The sequence below is a fragment of the Salvelinus alpinus genome, chromosome 28, assembly GCF_045679555.1.
Source record: "Salvelinus alpinus chromosome 28, SLU_Salpinus.1, whole genome shotgun sequence".
Taxonomy (NCBI): Eukaryota; Metazoa; Chordata; class Actinopteri; order Salmoniformes; family Salmonidae; genus Salvelinus; species Salvelinus alpinus.
Genome location: NC_092113.1, coordinates 5,990,411 through 6,011,024, shown reverse-complemented (window position 1 = coordinate 6,011,024; position 20,614 = coordinate 5,990,411). Strand labels below are relative to the sequence as shown.

Genomic DNA, 20,614 nt, shown 5'->3' with positions numbered 1-20,614 from the left:
ATTGTTGCATGTTGCGTTTATATTTTTGTTCAGTATATGTTTCAATGTTTACCTGGGATTCGTTTGCTGTGGATGTCTGGCCTATAAGTCTTTTGATTGATGGTCTGCTTTATCGCTATGAGCCCTCCCCCTTTGCCTCTGTCTTTTTTGTTAAAATGTGAATATGTGCTGAGACGTGACATGCCGGCCTGGCGGGTACTACAAAATAGAAATACATGGGACTTGGAAAATGTAAAGAAAACTACAACCCATGAAGCGACCAAAGTATCATGTCGCCCTCTTGTGACAAGGATGTGCATACCATCCAAAAGCACATTTTTGTATTATCTAGGCTAGAGCCACAGATGAAAGGGGACATTTTTGACCAGAGCTCATTGCTAAATGTCAGTGAATTACATACTTGAAAGTGTTCATTTCAACAGCCTGACCCTTCCACTTTGTTTGGTAAGCTAGTACGCTTAGGGATGGGACTTAGATAACCACTCTGAAATTCAGAATGCCTGAAGGTCAATTAGACTGACATGATCGTTTAAAACATATTTGGAGCTAAACATTGTAGACAATGTAAAAACAAAATGGGGCTAAACAGCCTTAGATTTGTATGATAGGGTAAGCTGAGTTGCACTAAGTTCATGAAGCTAAAACTGTCTTTACTGAGAACAAGGAGCTGAGACCTCATTGTCTGTGGCTGTCCATTACTCTCTGTATCATCACATTGCAATAGAGCCTGGACCCCACTAGTGAGTGGAGGGGAGGACGGCTCATAATAATGGCTGGAAGGGGGTGAATGGAATGGCATCAAACACATGAAAACCATTCCCATGAGCCTGTTCTGCCCAATTAAAGTGCAACCAACTGTCACGCCCTGACCTTAGAGATCCTTTTTATGTCTTGCCTACGGAGCTGTGAGGGGAACGGCACCTCCGTACCTTCAGGCTCTGATCAGGCCCTACACCCAAACAAGGGCACTGCGTTCATCCACCTCTGGCCTGCTCGCCTCCCTACCTCTGAGGAAGTACAGTTCCCGCTCAGCCCAGTCAAAACTGTTCGCTGCTCTGGCACCCCAATGGTGGAACAAACTCCCTCACGACGCCAGGTCAGCGGAGTCAATCACCACCTTCCGGAGACACCTGAAACCCCACCTCTTTAAGGAATACCTAGGATAGGATAAAGTAATCCTTCTAACCCCCCCCCCCCTTAAAAGAGTTAGATGCACTATTGTAAAGTGGTTGTTCCACTGGATATCATAAGGTGAATGCACCAATTTGTAAGTCGCTCTGGATAAGAGCGTCTGCTAAATGACTTAAATGTAAATGTAAATGTAATGTCTCTATTTGGTTTGGTCAGGGTGTGAGTTGGGGTGGGCATTCTATGTTTTGTGTTCTATGTTTTCTATTTCTGTGTGTTTGGCCGGGTGTGGTTCTCAATCAGAGGCAGCTGTCTATCGTTGTCTCTGATTGACAACCATACTTAGGTAGCCTTTTCCCACCTGTGTTTTGTGGATAGTTGTTTTCTGTTTAGTTTGGTTACCTTACAGAACTGTTTGTGTGTCTCTTTGTTATTTTTGTTCGTAGTGTTCTGAGTTAAATAAAAAATCATGAACACGTACCACGCTGCGCTTTGGTCCACTCCCCATTCTTCATCAGACGGCCGTTACACCAACCTCCTGTGGTGTGGTGGGGGGTGACCTCCAGATTTCAGGAGAGTGACCTGATGCATTTGATAGGCTTACAGAGCAACCCATTGTGAGATGTGCATTCTGAAAAGGATGTAGATAACAAAGAGGAAAAACATAATTCTGCAATACTGCAGAGGGTCTCCCAATTTTTTTTTTGCTAACTTCCTGACTGATGTCTTGAGATGTTGCTTCAATATATCCACATAATTTTCCGTCCTCATGATGCCATCTATTTTGTTAGGTGCACCAGTCCCTCCTGCAGCACAGCACCCCGACAACATGATGCTGCCACCCCCATGCTTCACGGTTGGGAGGGTGTTCTTCGGCTTGCAAGCATCCACTTTTTCCTCCAAACATAACGATAGTCATTACGGCCAAACAGTTCTATTTTTGTTTCATCAGACCAGAGGACATTTCTCCAATAAGTGCGATCTTTGTCCCTATGTGCAGTTGCAAACCGTAGTCTGGCTTTTTTATGGCGGTTTTGTAGCAGTGGCTTCTTCCTTGCTGAGCGGCCTTTCAGGTTATGTCGATATATGACTTGTTTTACTGTGGATATAGATACTTTTGTACCTGTTTCCTCCAGCATCTTCACAAGGTCTTTTGCTGTTGTTCTGGGTTTGATTTGCACTTTTTGCACCAAAGTACATTCTCTAGGAGACAGAACACTTCTCCTTCCTGAGTGGTATGACAGCTGCGTGGTCCCATGGTGTTTATACTTGCGTACTATTGTTTGTACAGATGAACGTGGTACCTTCAGGTGTTTGGATATTGCTCCCAAGGATGAACCAGACTTCTGGTCTACAATTTTTTTTCTGAGGTCTTGGCTGATTTCTTTAGATTTTCCCATGATGTCAAGCAAATAGGCACTGAGTTTGAAGGTAGGCCTTGAAATAGATCCACAGGTACACCTCCAATTGACTCAAATTATATCAATTAGCCTATCAGAAGCTTCTAAAGCCATGACATAATTTTCTGGAATTTTCCAAGCTGTTTAAAGGCAGTTAACTTAGTGTATGTAAACTTCTGACCCACTGGAATTGTGATACAGTGAATTATAAGTGAAATAATCTGTCTGTATGTAACGTCGTTCGTCTGAGGAAGAAGGAGTAGACCAAAGCGCAGCGTGGTACGTGTTCATGATGTTTTAATATAGCCTGAACACTGAAACAAAAAACAAAAGTGGAACAAAACGCAACTCACACAAAACAGAAAACAACTACCCACAACACACAGGTGGAAAAAGGCTACCTAAGTATGGTTCTCAATCAGAGACAACGATAGACAGCTGCCTCTGATTGAGAACCACACCCGGCCAAACACACAGAAAAGAAAACATAGAACACAAGACATAGAATGCCCACCCCAACTCACGCCCTGACCAAACCAAAATAGAGACATAAAAAGGATCTCTAAGGTCAGGGCGTGACACTGTAAATAATTGTTGGGAAGATTACTTGTGTCATGCACAAAGTAGATGTCCTAACTGACTTGCCAAAACTATAGTTTGTTAACAAGAAATTTGTGGAGTGGTTGAAAAACGAGTTTTAATGACTCCAACCTAAGTGTTTGTAACTTCCGACTTCAACTGTATGTTAACGTACAGTACCAGTCAAAAGTTTGGACACACCTACTCATTCCAGGGTTTTTCTTTATTTTTACTTTTTTCTACATTGTAGAATAGTAGTGAAGACATCAACACTATAAAATAACACATATGGATTCATTTAGTAACCAAAAAAAGTGTTAAACTAATCAAAATATATTTTATATTTGAGATTCTTCAAAGTAGTTGCCTTGATGACAGCTTTACACACTCTTGTAATGTCATGAGCTGTGACATCAATTACTGCTCAAATTACATTTTATGTTGGTCTGATGCTGTATTCTCCCCTTAATGAACCATCCATGGAAGCAATGTCACTCCCAGATGTTTTGATTCCCATATTTATTGTCAATGTTTCAGCCGCTCTGAGCTGGGAGTGTCAGGACAGACCGAGAGCTCCGGGAGAAGAAATAACATTTCTGAAAGTAAGGGACACTGTCTACTGTATAATATGGTTATATTCAGAATTAACATTAAAATGTTCCTAGTTGTTCATGGTTTATTGGGGCAAAACCTTCCCTTGCAATTTAGCATTGTGTGATGCAATGCTGTAAGCCAGTACACATTGTTATGTTTACCCAATATCTAGCCTTGTCTCATTCAATGTCATATCCTGCAGGTTCTGTGAATGAGTGCTAGTACACCCCTGTCTTTAAAAAAGGCTGACCGCATAGACACTCAGACAGGTTTGTGACAATCTTACAGCAGGGCTGTGGTGGCACACATTGGGCACTCCCCTACTTTTACAATCATACAGATTTACAAGCAGCACAATCACAAAAACAGCATGGCATCAGCACTGCCTGGGACACCAGCCCAGAATCACACTGAACAAATCAAACCAGGACTAATCAGATCCTCATCAAGCCAATGGAAATTAATGCCTTACCAATCAAATGCAGACAAATCAAAGCTGTATCAACCAAATGCAGACATATCAAAGCTGTATCAATTAAGTACAGACTAATCATTGCTCTAAAACAGGAAACATCTATTTAAATATAATAGTACATGACAGGCTACAAATCCCATTTAGAACACAGCGGGGTCTCTCTCTTAGCCGTGCGTGTGCATCAGTGGAGGCTGCTGAGGGGAGGACGGCTCATAATGTCTGGAATGGAGTCAATGGAATGGTATCAAACACATGTAAACCACGTCTTTGATGTGGTAGATACCACTCCATTGACTCCATTCGATAATATTATGAGCCGTCCTCCCCTCAGCAGCCTCCACTGGTGTGCATGTCTATGAGAATCTCAGTTACATGTGTGATCTCAATCATGTGGGAGTGTGTGCGTGCATGCTGCTGTGTTTCCTCACAGTAGCGTGTGCATTATTTGTTCAGTTCAAGCACCGTACAGAGCCACCTCAGCCAAGGAGTGGTTCAGTGTGGTGTCAGAGCTCACTCTGCGACTGCATAAACGTTTCTAAACCCCAGACTAGTCTAGCCACCCTACGTGATCCACAGTCCTGAGGTCCTCTAGTATAAGCCACCTGTCCCTGTCACTATCATCTCAACCTCAATTCTACACAGTATAGCAAAATCATACCCAATGTAGGCCTTGCTAAATTCATTTAGAAAATAATTGACCATTGTTATTGTTAAGTAACTTTGTGAAATTGGGAATTAACAATAGTCTTTCTTGGTGGGTAAAGGAGCAAACCTCATTACTATCATGCCTCAGGATATAACCCAGATGCAGACACAGGAGGCGGATAGTACAGTTCTCAGATTATTTATTGTAAACACAGGGCAGGCAAAGGGCAGGTCGAGGACAGGCATGGATTCGTGAGTCAAACAGGTACAGGACGGCAGGCAGGCTCGGGGTCAGGGCAGGCAGAATAGTCAGAACCAAGAAAACTAGGAAACAGAACTTGACAAAAAGGAAGACGGGAAAGCCCGCTGGTAAGACCTGACAATACAAAACAAACTGGCAACAGACAAACAGAGAACACGGGTATAAATACACAGGGGATAATGGGAAGATGGGCAACACCTGGAGGGGGGTGGAGACAAGCACAAAGACAGGTGAAACAGATCAGGGTGTGACAATTATTGGATATTTGACATATTACACCCCTTTGCAAATGGAATACTCCCTGATATAGATACAAAACATGCAAGTACTATAGAGCTACAGATGTAGGATCTTAATTTGAGCCACTGTCCTACAATAGGAAAAATAATTCAGCAGCAACAGGAAATGTGAATTATTCAGTGGATTATAATTAATTCATATTTTTGTTGGGGTTGATACATTTTTCATTTGGGCAAATCAAGTCTGAATTTTCAGTTGAAATTACCAACTTTAGAAGCCTTTTTAAAACTCAGATACACTACAAGTTTGCATTTCCTGCAGTGCAGGATCATTCTCCGCAACAAAAGAGTGATCAAATTAAGATCCTACATATGGAGAGATACAACATGATTTCCTATAGGGGCAAGAGACAGCTGTCACCTTCACCTCTGTAATAGGAGTGCATTTATTGACCATGCTATATTGACCAGGACATGAACCCTATTCTTCAGCGATAGGGCAGACTTTTCCACATGGAAACAGGCTTTCTCTCAACCCTGAGGGGCCCAAAGCTAATTCGCTCCACACTAGTCAGGGCTGTAGGAATAGTTTTGATTTTCACCATCTCCTGCCTGTAAGTGCTCTTGATGCTGGGTAGAAATTCCCACGATACCCATTGCAGTGGAAAATCCAGTGGGATTGTACACGAGATTGACCTTGCATTGGTAATCTTGTAGTAACCTTGAAAGTCATCTATTGACCTGCAACCCACAATTTGTGTCTGTTTACTTAGCTAGTCACCCATGGCTAAAAACCCTGGGGAGTGGTAGTAGTGTCCAATGTAGCATGCTCTAACTCAGGGGTAGGCAACTAGATTCAGCCGCGGGACGATTTCTGTCGGAGCAGATGGTCTGGGGGCTGGAACATAATTCTGATCATTTATACACTGCAAATTGACAACAACTAAGAAAATAACAATAATTTCCTACCTTGATTACACGATCACGTCTCTTTTATTCGTGGGAATGGTGAACAGATTCCCTAAATTAAACTAAGTTTTAGCTGAATTTATGATAATTGTAGTCTTTGCTTTACCAAAAACTAAAATCACCAAAATGTAACGACTTTTTGACAATGGCCCGAAAGAGCGCCTGTTGCTGACCCCTGATCTGAATGTCTTCAAACCAATTAACTGAGGTTGGAATGATGCACTGCTCTCTTGCAGGGAAACCTCCCCCACGCTTGATGTAGGAGGTCCAGGTGATGCAGCAAGTTCTGAAAATGAAAAGGTGTCTAGTCCGGAGGGCCTGCAAAGTCCAGATGGTATGGCCTGCACAGACAGCCCACCTGGCCCCACTAGCCCCGATAATGTCATCACAACCAATCCGACCAGCCGCTATGACATCCTGAATAGCCCGACCAGCCCTGATGGCATCTACATGACCAGTCCAGACGTCATCTTCAGGACCAGTCGTCCAGAGGTCAACTATGATGACGTGCCCTGTGAGAGCCTCCTCTCTCCTGTGGAAGGTGTGTGCGTGTGTATATGTGTGTGTGTAAGTGCACGCCTGTGTGCATGCATGTGTGTGTGTGTGTGCATCTGCAGATGCATGTGTGCGAGAAAATAATGTATGTGATTAATGTCTCCCCGGTTGTGTGTTAGATTGCATCTATGAGAACGTTGAGGCCAGAGAACCATCATGGCACCAACAACGGCTGGAGCGGCAGTGAATTTGAGAGCTATGATGAGTAGTCAGACAGCGAGACCAAAGTCAAGACCCTGCATGGCCCACAGCAGTAGTAAGATAGGGAGGGCTCTTATTTTGTATACTCAGCTGCTTTTGCAATCTCTATATTTTTTGTATTTGTTATTCAGACCTTGATACTATACATAACTTGGTGCTACAATTATTTAATGACACCCAAGGATGCCTGTTGCATCAATGTAAGCATTGTGTCTGTGTTTGTTGAATGGAGATGTATAGAGGACTCTAGTGCCCAAAATCCTGTTTTAGCATGGGCAGCGCCATTGAGGACTTTCACCATTTTGAAGTAGTCAACTGGGTGGACCTTCCTATAGGTTAAGGAAGGATCACATTATTCCATCCGGGTCATCAGGATGGATCAACCAATTAATAATATTCGTGAGCAAACATTCCATAACTGCAGGTAGCAGTAAATCGCCAAATCTTGGCTTTATACCTGTTCAAACAACACACTACAGGTGGCAGTATGTACCCTTTCAGCTAACTACTTCAAAATGGTACTACCTGTGCGCTCGCACACAACATAATGGAACAGTTACAATATTGCAATCTCTATCAGTGGAGGCTGCAGAGGGGAGGACGGCTCATAATAATGGCTGGAATGGAGTGTAATGGCTGGAATGGAGTGTTTGAGACCGTTCCATTCCAAAATATAGCAGTACTATGTAGGCTCAAATATCATATGAAAAGCATATTATGAAGTCAAATGCACATCACTTTTCAATCGCAAATTGTAACCAATAAAGGTTTTGGTTGTAGTAGCATTTTAGTATGCATGCCCAACTTTACTAGTAGCCCTATGGTGTAATATGCTAACACTTGACTATACAAACCACAGGAGGTTGGTGGCACCTTAATTGGGGAGGACGGGCACGTGGTAATGGCTGGAGCGGAATAGGTGGAAAGGTATCAACAACATCAAACACATGGTTTCCCTTCCAGCCATTATTATGAGACGTCCTCCCTTCAGCAGCCTCCACTGAAAAGGTATGAGTGTTTAATTCAACAGTTGGGTTAATAAACACACACTCATCCTATACTGAGGAGCATATGTACACAGCTAGTTTAAACGCACTGCCTTGCTGTGTGTTTAGTGGTTTTGTCAGCAGTCTCTCTTGGTTCCTCTTCTTCCTCTCTGGGACCTTATCTACACATTGCTGCTCCTCCTACTGCTGCTGCTAAAGTTGATTTCTCCTCTGAGTCTGTGTTGGTTATGATCAGGCAGGAGTATGGTTTCTATAATATGAGGTATCGATGATATGCATGTTTTTTTTTAGTTAATTTTTTTACAAAAACGTTTAATTTGAGTTCTGAAACTATATATACTGTATATTTATTTTTTGTGGGTTAGGCTTAGGAGCAAGGGGAAATGGTCTATTGTAAAGGAGGGCAACACAAATGGCTTGTCTTTGCTTGCTGAATGAAAGACAATTCAAAATATATATTTTCCTGAATACCATGGAACCAAAGTAGGTCCAATGTCTTGATATAATGACTATCTAAGGAGAACGATAGGAAGGTGTACATTTGAGCTTCTCTGCACTTTCTAAAACAAATCAACCTCCAATTGACATAATTTTGTCAACCCTGTTTGCATCTTGTGATTTCACTGGCTGCATCTCTTGCTTCTACCCTGACTCTATCCTACTCTTTCCTCTCTCTTTCCTTCAAGCTATTCCGCCCGCTCACCTGTTCTTCCAACTTGCATGTGGGATCGTGAGTCATTGGCATGGCTATGACTTTAGCTTTCTCAGGACTTGCGGTGACTGAGGAGCGCTGTGCCAAGACCAAGCAGGATCTGTCCATGTGCAGCTGTGACTTCAAGGCACCGCATCATCGTAGAGTACAGAAAGACAGCAGCTGTGTCCCATTTTTCCTAAATGGTTCCTTTACTGTATCTTACCTGCCTTGACCACTGATATGTGAAAAGACTAGTATCCGTTTATACACTGGCAACCCATCATTGAAGGCCTGTTTTGAGCTCCACATTTTTAGCAAAAATAAATAAAAATAATATACTGTATATACACTACCGTTCAAAAGGTTGAGGTCACTTAGAAATGGCCTTGTTTTTGAAAGATTTAAAAAAAAAAAAAGTCCATAACATCAAATTGATCAGAAATACATTGTAGACATTGTTAATGTTGTAAATGACTATTGTAGCTGGAAACGGCAGATTTTTTTATGGAATATCTACATAGGCGTACAGATGTTCGTTATCAGAAACCATCACTCCTGTGTTCCAATGGCACGTTGTGTTAGCTTATCCAAGTTTATCATTTTAAAAGGTTAATTGATCATTAGAAAACCCTTTTGCAAGTATGAAAACTGTTGGTCTGATAAAGAAGCAATAAAACCAGCCTTCTTTAGACTAGTTGAGTATCTGGAGCATCAGCATTTGTGGGTTCGATTACAGGCTCAAAATGGCCAGAAACAAAGTTCTTTCTTCTGAAACTCATCTATTCTTGTTCTGAGAAATGAAGGCTATTCCATGCAAGAAATTGCCAAGAAACTGAAGATCTTGTACAATGCTGTGTACTACTCCCTTCACATAACATCGCAAACTGGCTCTAACCAGAATAGAAAGAGGAGTGGGAGGCCCCGGTGCACAACTGAGCAAGAGGGATGCTGGCCTTCTAGGCAACAGTGAAGAGGCAGGCAACAGTGAAGAGGCCTCTTCACTGTTGCCTAGAAGGCCAGCATCCCTCAGCATCCCTCTTGCTCAGTTGTGCACCGGGGCCTCCCACTCCTCTTTGAGACTGGTGTTTTGCGGGTACTATTTAATGAAGCTGCCAGTTGAGGACTTGTGAGGCGTCTGTTTCTCAAACTAGACACTCTAATGTACTTGTCCTCTTGCTCAGTTGTGCCCCGGGGCCTCCCACTCCTCTTTCTATTCTGGTTAGAGCCAGTTTGCACTGTTCTGTGAAGGGAGTAGTACACAGCGTTCTACAAGATCTTCAGTTTCTTGGCAATTTCTCGTGCCATTGTAGCCCAAGAGTGATAGTTGCTGATTTTATTTTATTTTATTTATTTTACCGTTATTTTACCAGGTAAGTTGACTGAGAACACGTTCTCATTTGCAGCAACGACCTGGGGAATAGTTACAGGGGAGAGGAGGGGGATGAATGAGCCAATTATAAACTGGGGATTATTAGGTGACCATGATGGTTTGAGGGCCAGATTGGGAATTTAGCCAGGACACCGGGGTTAACACCCCTACTCTTACGATAAGTGCCATGGGATCTTTAATGACCTCAGAGAGTCAGGACACCCGTTTAACGGTAATGATAATGGGCCTATGTAGATATTCTATTAAAAAAATCGTCGTTTCCAGCTACAATGGTAATTTACAACATTAACAATGTATACACTGTATTTCTGATCAATTTGATGTTATTTTAATGGACGTAGCTTTTCTTTCAAAATCAAGGACATTTCTAAGTGACCCCAAACTTTTGATCGGTAGTGTATATATTTTTTTGGGGGGGGGGGGGCTTGCCTGTTTTGCATGTTATTTTCACATTACTACGTGTCACATATCAGTTTTAAAACAATGTAAAAAATATAATTGAGTTAATTAAACCGCATACAAACATGGTATCTTTTTTGTTTTCTTGAGTAAGGGCGCTCCAAAATGCAGGTGTTTCAGCCTAGCTCAGTGCTTTCTGTGGTGGTGGGGCAAGCCAGCAGTTCTGTCACTCATACAAATCATTAAAATCCAGACGGAAAATATTTACACAAGAAGCAACCTAATATCACACAGTCAAACTCTTCAGTCATTCTATGTCACCGCCAAGTCTAAGGGTAGACTTAGAAAATTCTAGCCTCTTGGGTGCTGCCATAGAGTTACATTAGAAGTTCCCATCCAATAAGGCTCAAGGTCATTGGCCACAGATAAAATTATGTCAAATCACATTATATCTACAGTAGCTTTGACCGGACTGATCATGTCAACATCATACTTTCAAAATCTTAGCTAGCAGTCATCATCATGAATCAAGTCGACAATATACTGGCAGATCGTTTTTAATCCTTGTCATATGAAGTGAAATAAGGAAGAGAAATTATAATTAAAACGTATCGGTGCTCATCGGCCATTGGACATAAACATTACACAACAAGTTGGAAATCGCAAATTCAACAATGAGTGGTTTGGAAGGAATCTAAAGCTAACTGTGAGTTCAAGACAACTGGGAACTCAGGAAAAACAAACTACGACTGGGAAAATACGTTTTGAACTTTCATCCAACTCGGAATTGTAAATCGAAAACTCTGGCCTCTTTCTAGAGCTACGAAGATCACAGACGACATCATGATTCAACCTTTTTTGCCCCCAGAGTTCCCAGTTGTCTTGAAAGCACCATAAATCCAGAGAATGCCGGACTTTGATGACAAAATTTTCCCACTAAGGACCGCCACGTCACCTTTCTGTTCAAGTGAGCACAGCACAACAAGGTGAGTCCAAAAATGTCTTCTTTGCTGCTGCATAAATGATGTAATATGCCAGGGAGATATGTATACTATACAGTCCCGAAAGTGATACTAAGTGTATGTTGTGTAGTAAGCTGTTAGTAGCCCATGTGCCTCACCCTAATAATTTGGTCTATTTTCACCTCTTAATTTCTTCTGTTTTTGAGAAATGTAATATATTGTAAGAGTTTTCATTGTCTGCTTATATGCCTCCCTTAATCCAGCTAGCCAGATACTAGTGAGCATCACTCTGATTGGTTATCCTTTTCACTGTTCCCAGGAGTACCAGAAGCCCTTGTTGGAGCCGGAGGCCCGTCAGATACCCCTGGCATCTCGCGTGGCCGAGTGCGACCTCAGTGAGAAGATCAGAGACCTCTTTGTGGCCTCGGTCAGTATGGAGGATGGCTCTATCCAAATGTAGGGACCAGGTTCGTGTTTATTAGGTCCAACGAAAATGAGGGTTTGTATTCCTGTTTCAGTCTGTTTTCTTTTGTTTGGTACCTGGGTCATTCCACCAATTCGGTGTGTTGAGAAGTGTAACTTTCTGTCATAAAGAGCACATGTTCAACTTCATAAAAAACGACTAAGTGCCTAGTTTTTAATAGGTGCCAAGTGAAGTAACAGGGTTGACCGTAACAGGGTTGATGATTTCTTCTTAAATCAGCCATAAATCCACTTGTGACATGGAATGGAAACTTGTGTGCAACAGGCAGTGGCAATTGAATGCAAAAAATGATAAAACATTTCTAGCCTATCTATCTATGGGTAACAAGGTTGACATGTTTTCCACCAGAAAATGGCCAAAAAGAGTAGAACCAGTTCACCTGCATTTACTCTATGATTTGACTATTAGATGTGCAATGTTTCTTTTGAAAAAATATTTGAAAAGGAATAGTTTCACCATATTAAAACGAGAGTTCAGTTCACATAACAGGATTGACCTTACAATTAGGGATAGACGAAGTAAATAATGTTCAGAAATTACTTTGACAAAGCAACAAAATAACTAGGCTTTACAATGATGGTGAAACGTGGAGAAATGATGGTAATAAGTGGGTTAAAATCTTCTTAGAAGTGACACAGGGTTGACGGAGAATGTTGGCACATTAGAAACATTTTGATTTATTGAATTCTCCATGTGGTCTATATTAAAGGACTATTTATTTAATATAATAGGCTTTCAATATTGGTGCACAATTTCTACTTAAAATGTCAAAGGGACGCAAGAGGCACTCATTTTGGAATACTTTGAAAATGCATCCTCCCCCCACCCCTTCCATCCATGTATCCTTCCACAGATTTTATAGTACATGACTGGATTTTGAATCCATTTTTCTCTCCACAGTTTTCCAGGTCAATCGTACTAGAAGTGTACAGCAATTGTGTCAACAACTTCACTAACGCTCTCATGAAGAAAGCCTGCATTTCCAAGACAGCTTTCCTGGAGTTTCTGTAGGTGGGCTACGCTTTCCTATTTGATCAGTCTGTTTACAATGAATTAGTCTTCTTTCCTCTCTCAAGGCTGTAGAAATGTTTGCTGATACAGTATATCTATTCGCATTCATAGCTCAGTATCTATTTGCATTCCTCGTTTTCTAGTAGCATTTGGTGAAACAGTCAGTCAGATTGCCTCCAGCCGTACAAGGTTCATCCTGCATTTTAATTTTTGAGCTTCTCAAAACATGTATTTGGAAACATATAAGCAGTGGTGGAAAAAGGTACCCAATTGTCATACTTGAGTAAAAGTAAAGAGTTCTTAATAGAAAATGACTCACGTAAAAGTGAAAGTCACACAGTAAAATACTACTTGAGTAAAAGACAAAGTATTTGGTTTTAAATATACTTAAATATCAAAAGTAAAAGTATAAATCATTTCAAATCGCTTATATTAAGCAAACCAGACGGCACCATTTTCTTGTTATTTTAATGTATGGTGAGCCAGGGGCACACTCCAACAGGCAGACATTTACAAACAAAGCATTTGTGTTTAGTGAGTCCATCAGATCAGAGGCAGTAGAGATGACCAGAGATGTTCTCTTGATTTGTGCGTGAATTGGACCATTTTCCTGTTCTGCTAAACATTCAAAATATGAGTACTTTTAGGTGTCAGGGAAATGTATGGAGTAATAAGTACATTATTTTCATTACGAATGTAGTGAAGTAAAAGTTGTCAAAAATAAAAAATAGTGAAGTAAAGTACAGATATCCCAAAAAACTACTTAAGTAGTACTTTAAAGTATTTTACTTAAGTACTTTCCACCACTGCATATAAGGGCCATAGTATACAGTAGCTTGCTCTGTTAAGCATGTCAGGTGGAAACCCAGATCTCTTGGGGGAATCCTTTGTGTAAATAACAGGTTTAATGTTCCCTGACAGGTTCTCTCTCTCTCCCTCCCTTTTCTCTCTCTCACTTACTCTTTTTGTTCCTGTCTCTATCTCCTCCTCTCCCCCTACCCCCCCAGGACATCAAGGACATGCTGAAGAACACTCCCCAGGCCCACCCTGACCGTATGCCCCTGCAGTTGGCCCTCACTGAGCTGGAGACGTTAGCCGAGAGGCTAAACGAGCAGAAACGAGTAGCAGACCAGGTCGCTGAAATCCAGCAGCTGGCACTCAGAGTTGGTGACCGCCAACTGAGCAAGGTCTGTGCATCTGTGTCTTTCTCAAAATATATTTTAAGGTCAATAAGATTTTAAAAGTTTTTTTGTTAATTCTACTTTGTGTAAGAGTAAATGAGTGAGTGTTTTGTGTTTTGTTGTGTTGTGTGTAATGTTGTGTGATGTTGTGTGATATTTGTGTCCCCTCCACAGCTCTTTAACTCAGACTAGAGGCAGCTGATACTGTGCGAGGTGCTGATTGAGATGGTGTACAGGGAGAAAGGACAGGTCTTCAAGTCCAAGGAGCGCAAAGTCTTCCTCGGTAACGACACCCTCATCTGTGCAAACATCAGTGTCAAGTGAGTCAGCACTACCAGGACGCGACCATAGAAATAGATTCTCTATGGATGAGGCATACTGTCAAATGTCATGTTGAAAGAATATCAGCCACACTGCATATTAACGTGAATCAAAAAAAAAAATCTCTGTCTTCTCCAAATCAAATCAAATGTTATTGGTCACATACACATGTTAGCAGATGTAATTGCGGATGTAGCGAAATGCTTGTGTTTCTAGCTCCAACAGTGCAGTAATATGTAACAAGTAATATGTAACAATTTTACAACAATATACACAAATCTAAAGTAAAGGAATGGAATTAAGAATATATACATATTTGGATAATGTCATTAACGAAGAAAGGTCAAGTTTTCCCCAAGTTTCACCCAACTTCACATCTTAAAATCTTCCGTTTTGATCAGTGAACCTCACAAATTATTCATTGCACCCTACTTGATTCAGCTCATGCCTCATGCCAACTTTGCCCTTAACTTGTGAAAGGGATCGCAATGTTTCACAATGTTTCCCATGCATGATTATGGGGAATATATGAATAATAATGTGGCCCAAAAATCAGTAGGGGGTCCGCTGTTTGGAGAGATATTCAACTGATCAGAAGGACGGTAATTACAATGTATTCCTGACCCCCTTTCATATTGTTGATTCAAAGAGCCCTGACATATTTGGATGATTTTTCAATTGCTGAATGCATTATCTTACATAGAGGGTAACACGCACGCTCGTTGGCAATTTCAACCTGCGCTGGGCTATTTTCAAATACTTGCGCAAGGATTGGTAATTTACCTGTCTTAAATTAGCTCGCTTGCGCGGAGAGGGAGGGTGGCAATATCTGAAGTGTGTCCTTAGGGTTAGGAGCAAGGAGTCATCAGGCCAGGTCATCAGGCCAGGTAGTCCTGAGGCATGGCCCCAGGGCCCAGGTCCTCCGGGAGGGGAGGGAGGGAGAGGGAGAGAGAGAGAATTAGAGGGAGCATACTTAAATTCAGACAGGACACCGGATAAGACAGGAGAAATACTCCAGATATAACAGACTGACCCTAGCCCCCGACACAAACTATTGCAGCATAGATACTGGAGGCTGAGACAGGAGGGGTCAGGAGACACTGTGGCCCCGTCCGACGATACCCCCGGACAAGGCCAACCAGGCAGGATATAACCCCACCCACTTTGCCAAAGCACAGCCCCCACACCACTAGAGGGATATCTTCAAACCACCAACTTACTACCCTGAGACAAGGCTGAGTATAGCCCACGAATATCTCCTCCACCGCACGAGCCCGAGGGGGTGGAAAACCGGACAGGAAAATCAAGTCTGTGACTCAACCCACTCAAGTGACACAACCCTCCTAGCGACAGCATGGAAGAGCACTAGTAAGCAAGTGACTCAGCCCCCGTAATAGGGTCAGAGGCAAGTGCTCATTACACAATTTATTTATTCATCAAAACGCCAGCTCCACCGCCAGCTATTGTGCTCATAATTCCCGCAGTGAAAATAGCAAAGATATTTCTGACACACCCCCAGACATATAGTGTTAACTCAAGCGCTAAGATTTGCCATTGTGTTAGGTTTGTTAAAATAGAGCCCTCAATGTTTGTCCAGCATCTTGTTCAGGCCCATAGAGATGGAAAAGAGAGGGCACTATCTTTGCAATGATGGCTTCTAGGACAGCATGGGAAATACTATTGAAAATAGGTGCGCCTTCTATCCGTCTCTATCTTCAGGCCATTGAAATGTGTTGCTGTTTCTTCAACTAGGGGTACCCCTGATATCAGCAGCCAAGTTCCCATTTGTCCTAAATACACAGTGAAGTAGAGCGCCCCCTTGCTGCAGACGCAGGTATTAGAGGTGGGGCAGGAGAGCTTTCAGAGCAAAGATACAGGGAAACGGGCAAACGTTGCTAATGTTCCAGGTAAAAACACTTTCAATTCGTCCAATTCAAATTTAAATGCATTGTACACCTTCACATTCAAGACAAAATACCCAATGTAAGCTATGAAAAAGCAAGCCTTCCCATTCTATCTCCAAACACTTGTTCCAACTAATACTGTCAGTTATCTGGGTATGAGCTCAGCAAGTGTGTCTCTACCGCTACCTGCTTGGGGAGAACTGACTCGTTTTTAAATCTCTAAAGGCTTTATTGCCCTAATTGAGTGATAATTGAGGCTACATGTAACCCTCTGGAGTATGTCAGATGTTCTCCCTAGTCTCCCATGTCTGAGATAAACATCCCTGTATTATTTTTGAGGTTCAGTCTCATTTGGAGTTAACTTACTGTTGATGTGTGGAAGTGTTTTGGTGGAGAAACCCAGCAGGATATTTACTAACTCTTGAAAAGCCAGAGAATGATGGTGACAGGGACAGTTACAGGGATGTCTTGTCTATCTTATCCGCAAAGAGCAGGTGTAGGTGTACTCTTTTGCTCCAGCCGACCCGATTCAGCTGATCAACTAATCACAGTCCACTCCTCAAGAAAGACTTAAAACTAGTTGAATCAGTTATATTACTGTACCTCTTTGGCTTGAGAAAGCCTTCACCCACAACAGCCCTTTGTGCATTTTGATATTGATTACTGCATTGTTGGGTTTGGAGCTTGCGAGAAAGGCATTTCACTGTACTTGTGCACGTGACATTAAAACGTGAAACTTGAAACTTGCTTTAGGAGGAGTAAGAGGAGATGGATGATAGTGATGATGAAGGTGGTGATGATGACGCCGATGATAAAGATATGACTGGGTGTGCCAGGTAAAGGGTTCCTGGGCCCTCCCTGACTGTACCAGGAGCTGGAGTAGCTACAATACGACCTGTCTGTTGTTGAACAGGTCACCCTGCTAGTCAGGACATTACAAGGCACCTACCAGGTTAGACACACATGTACACACATTAACGTTTACTTTTCCTCTACCACCATTTCTCTTAACACAACAGTAGGGCAGGACGTGCCTAGCAATGCAGAGGCTCATCAGCATCAAAGAGGACGAGATCCAGTGTGCCAACAAGTGCCACCTGCGGCTGGAAGTTAAAAGGGATACACAGAAGTGACTAAAAATGGCGCTAGGATGCATAGCCACCGTTTTATGGACTGTTTACGCCATCGTTTCCTATGACCAAAAAGCTTCTGGACATCAGAATAGCAATCACCCACCTCAATCTGGACAAAGACTTCAATGAGTCTTCGGCACAGAACATACTGCTCACCTTAGATCAGGCCCTAACCCTGACATGGATGCTCAGGATGTACTTCGAACACCCGACAAGGCTAACATCCCCGTCATTGGCAAGAGAAAGAGACGCAGGTACAGAGGACACAGAGCGGGGTGCCTCGTAAGGATCCGCAGAAAGCGAGTGGGAAAGCTACCGTTACCGTCAATATTACTTGCCAACATGCAATCATTGGACAATAAATTAGACGAGGTACGATCACGAATATCCTACCAACGGAAACTGTAACATCTTATGTTTCACGGAATCGTGGCTGAATGATGACATGGATATTCAGCTAGCGGGATATACTCTGCACCGGCTAGATTGAACAGCACATTCCGGTAAGACGAGAGGGGGGGGGGGGGGGGGGTCTGTGCATATTTGTAAACAACAGCTGGTGCACAAAATCTAAGGTAGTCTCTAGATTTTGCTTGCCTGTAGTAGAGTATCTTAAGATAAACTGTAGACCACACTATTTTCCTAGAGAGTGTTCATCCATACTTTTCGTGGCTGTTTATTTACCACCACAAACTGATGCTGGCACTAAGACTGCACTCAGTCAGCTGTATAAGGAAATAAGCAAACAGGAAACCGCTCACCCAGAGGTGGCGCTCCTAGTGGCCGAGTATTTTAATGCAGGGAAACTTAAATCAGTTTTACCTAATTTCTAATTTCAACATGTTAAATGCGCAACCAGAGGGAAAACATTTCTAGATCACCTGTACTCCACACACAGAGATGCATACAAAGCTCTCCCTCGCCCTCGTCCTCCATTTGGTAAATCTATCCTCCTGATTCCTGCTTACAAGCAAAAAATTAAAGCAGGAAGCACTAGTGACTTGGTCTATAAAAAAGAGGTCATTTGAAGCAGATGCTAAACTACAGGACTGTTTTGCTAGTACAGACTGGAACATGTTCCGGGATTCTTCCAATGGCATTGAGGAGTACACCACATCAGTCACTGGCTTCATCAGTAAGTGCATCGAGGACGTCGTCCCCACAGTGACTGTATGTACATACCCCAACCAGAAGCCATGGATTACAGGCAACATTCGCACTGAGCTAAAGGGTAGAGCTGTCGCTTTCAAGGTGGGGGACTCTAACCCGGAAGCTTATAACAAATCCTGTTATGCCCTCCGACAAACCATCAAACAGGCAAAGCGTCAATACAGGGCTAAGATTGAATCGTACTACACCGGCTCCGATGCTCGTCTTACGTGGCCAGGGGCGAAAATCTGATATCAACTTTGGAGGGGACAATTACATGAAATTTTCTCAAGAGCAATTCCTGAGGGGGACACCAAAAGTAGTGCTGTAACACATAGCCTACGTTGTAATATGTTAAATGTATATTGAGGAACCATAATCACTACTACTGGATAATTGATAGGTACAGTAGTAAACTGAAGGGTTGTCCCAACTTGTTCCAAATGTTTAAATCATTATAATACTACTACTAATAATAGTTATAGCAGTGTTCCTTATCAGTCCAGTATGTATGCAGGTATTTGTACTTACAACCAGCAATACCAAGAAAGGCCAGTAGGTGGCAATGGTACTGTACACTGTATGGGTGCAGTTTTCGTAAATACAATGAACATGGTGTGATCTCGTCTAAAATAATCTCCATTGAGAACCATCACAAAGTTGGTCTCCATATTGAATTGACCTTATAATTAGACTTTTTCTGATACATTTATATAGTCATTAAATGTGCCACTGGCCTGAGTCTACTACAATATCTTTACAAGAACAAAAAGATACAAATAAGTACAGTTCTAAAAGCAAAATAACTACTTCAATGAATAACCCAAATAAATCAACCAAAAATATTCTTCAGTCAGTGTCTCAACTCTTCAAACAGCAGCTATGGACAAGTATGTCACACAAAGTATGCAATTTTAAATAAAATAACATTAAATAAATAATTAGTAAGTGTACTGTCATGTACTGAAAACTACTAAACAAAATAACAAATATCATACTATACACCAGGGGTTCTCAAACAGGGGTCCATGGACCCCTAGGGGTCCCTGGTGTAATTGCAAGGGGTCCGTGAAATAAAAAAGTGTAATGAACGTATTCAGTACCACAAGGTTTCCAGTAACTTTACATATAATATAGAGGGGGTGGAGGTCCCTGAGGACCACTCAAAACCTTGCCTGCCTTGCCTCAAAATATGCAGGGGTTCCAGTACCCCAAAAATGGTTGAGAACCACTGCTATACACACTACTGAACAAAAGAACCGAACATATGTTTGTGGGTTTCAATGAATCCAACAAATTGCTGGCAGACATTTTCCCTCTTGAGACTGTCCAGCCTGTCTCTATGTACATTACAGACAACTACGCCGTTCAGTCTCTCTTGGCCCATGCTAGCCCGTAGCCAAGTCTTTAACCTGCGGAGTGCACTGAAACTCCTCTCAGCCTCACATGAAGACACTGGCACCACAAACAAAATTCTGATCAGCACCTCAACTTGGTCAAACAACCCCCGCACCTCCACTGGAAGCCTCCTGAGGACCTCTGCTTCCTCTCCACTGCTGCTACAGGGGTATTTGTTGTGAAAGAGAGGGATCTGCACTGAAAGAGAGTCTATGTTCACCTCTGGGTACTGATCTAGAGACTCATCCAACTCCCCCGTGAGAAGCGCACTTTCCAACTTTTGCAGGACGTTTAGACTGTCCTGGTCAAAATGGTCGCCAAACTGAGCCTCCACACCATCCAACACTTAAAAAAATTCTGCCCTATAGTGATCCACTGCTTTGCCAGCAAATCGTCTTGAGTGCGTCTCAATGGATTCAATAGAGTCAATCAATGTTGTTGCTTTCTCATACAGTCAAAGGTAGCTTTCGTGATTTCTCTTGCCCCTAAGAGATGGCCGCACACACTCGACTGCAGCCTGCATACCAGAGACAG

At 42.3% G+C, this 20,614-nt stretch overlaps 1 pseudogene; it reads left to right on the top strand.

The window, feature by feature from the left end:
* The first annotated feature begins 8,797 nt into the window (after window positions 1-8,797).
* On the top strand, window positions 8,798-17,533 carry LOC139557976 (rho guanine nucleotide exchange factor 10-like protein; annotated as a pseudogene).
* The last annotated feature ends 3,081 nt before the right edge of the window (window positions 17,534-20,614 follow it).